This window comes from Salvelinus fontinalis, chromosome 40 (genome assembly GCF_029448725.1).
Source record: "Salvelinus fontinalis isolate EN_2023a chromosome 40, ASM2944872v1, whole genome shotgun sequence".
Lineage (NCBI taxonomy): Eukaryota > Metazoa > Chordata > Actinopteri > Salmoniformes > Salmonidae > Salvelinus > Salvelinus fontinalis.
In genome coordinates, this window is record NC_074704.1 from 29,970,281 (window position 1) to 29,972,780 (window position 2,500).

Sequence of the window (2,500 nt, forward strand, 5' to 3'; positions counted from 1 at the left end):
GGAGGAGAGACAGACAGGAAGAGAGAGAGGGAGAGCGATGAAGAGTAGGAGAGAGAGAAAGGAAGGGTAGGATGGAGAGAGAGGAAGAGTACAAGAGAGAGAGAGATGAAGAGTAGGAGGGAGAGCGAGATGTGAATGTGAACTGTGAATGGTTAAGGTTAGACATTAACTCTGAATGGTTAAGGTTAGACATTAACTGTGAATGGTTAAGGTTAGACATTAACTCTGAATGGTTAAGGTTAGTCATTAACTCTGAATGGTTAAGGTTAGACATTAACTGTGAATGGTTAAGGTTAGACATTAACTCTGAATGGTTAAGGTTAGACATTAACTCTGAATGGTTAAGGTTAGACATTAACTCTGAATGGTTAAGGTTAGTCATTAACTCTGAATGGTTAAGGTTAGACATTAACTCTGAATGGTTAAGGTTAGACATTAACTCTGAATGGTTAAGGTTAGACATTAACTCTGAATGGTTAAGGTTAGACATTATCTCTGAATGGTTAAGGTTAGACATTAACTCTGAATGGTTAAGGTTAGACATTATCTCTGAATGGTTAAGGTTAGACATTAACTCTGAATGGTTAAGGTTAGACATTAACTCTGAATGGTTAAGGTTAGACATTAACTCTGAATGGTTAAGGTTAGACATTATCTCTGAATGGTTAAGGTTAGACATTAACTCTGAATGGTTAAGGTTAGACATTATCTCTGAATGGTTAAGGTCAGGGCTTAAAACTACATGTTCTATCACTGGCTTCAACCTCTGTAATGAGACACCTCTCTGCCATCCCCGTCCACAACACCCTGCAGAACTGAAACCTACTGGAAGGTAACAGCCTCACCGTTGCCCCTAGAGGCCAGACATCTTCTCCCGACGTCCTCAAACATGGATGAACCCAGAATGCTGACTTGTATCACAGGTGACTTCGCTGATGAAGACACTCAGTCTCTCCCCCCTCCCCCTCCCTCTCCCTCTCCCTCTCCCTCCCTCTCCCCTCCCTCTCCCTCCCTCCCCTCTCTCTCCCTCTCCCTCCCTCCCTCTCCCCTCTCTCTCCCTCTCCCTCTCCCCTCCTTCTCCCTCTCCCTCTCCCTCTCCCCTCCCTCTCCCTCTCCCTCTCCCTCTCCCTCTCCCCTCCCTCTCCCTCTCCCTCTCCCTCCCTCCCCTCTCTTTCTCCCTCCCCTCTCTCTCTCCCTCCCCTCCCTCTCCCCTCCCTCTCCCTCTCCCCTCCCTCCCTCCCCTCTCTCTCTCCCTCCCCTCCCTCTCCCTCTCCATCTCCCCTCCCTCTCTCTCCCTCCCCTCTCTCCCTCCCTCCCCTCTCTCTCTCCCTCCCCTCTCTCGCTCCCTCCCCTCTCTCGCTCCCTCCCCTCTCCTCCCTCTCTCCTTCTCCCTCTCCCTCTCCCCTCCCTCTCCCCTCCCTCTCCCCTCCCTCTCCCTCTCTCTCCTCCCTCTCTCTCCCTCCCTCCCTCTCCCCTCCCTCCAGATTGCCACTTCAGGTCTCTTCATCTTCTAGAGTCCTTTCTGCTTCTGTCCATCAGCTGGTAATACATATCTTCAGGATTACACACTGAGCAGATACACACACACACACACACACACACACACACACACACACACACACACACACACACTGAGCAGACACACACACACACACACACACACACACACACACACACACACACACAGAGTAGACACTCACACACACACTGAGCAGACACACACACACACACACACACAGAGTAGACACTCACACACACACTGAGCAGACACACACACACACACACACACACACACACACACACACACACACACACACACACACACACAGAGTAGACACACAAACACACTGAGCAGACACACACACACACACTGAGCAGACACACACACACACTGAGTAGACACACAAACACACTGAGCAGACACACACACACTGAGCAGACACACACACACTGAGCAGACACACACACACACTGAGCAGACACACACACACACACACACACACTGAGCAGACACACACACACTGAGTAGACACACACACACTGAGCAGACACACACACACACACACACTGGGCAGACACACACTGGGCAGACACACACACTGGGCAGACACACACACACACACACACACTGAGCAGACACACACACACACTGGGCAGACACTCACACACACTGGGCAGACACACACACACACACTGAGCAGACACCCATCTAGTCACAGACACTTAGAGAAACACAAAGAGAGATCCTGAACTAGAAACCTGCTAGGGGTGAAATGATTTCCAACCTGTCAAGGTGTGTGTGTGTGTGTGTGTGTGTGTGTGTGTGTGTGTGTGTGTGAGACCACATGGGCGACATGCAGAGGCTCAGAGGGGAGTAGGTGAGAGCTGTGATGGCTTTTCCAGCTCCCAGTCACAAAGACACATTTATTCCTTAGAACAAACCCTTTATACAGGAGAGAGGAGAGAGAAAGAGGGAGGGAGGGAGGCGCGGAGAGGGGAA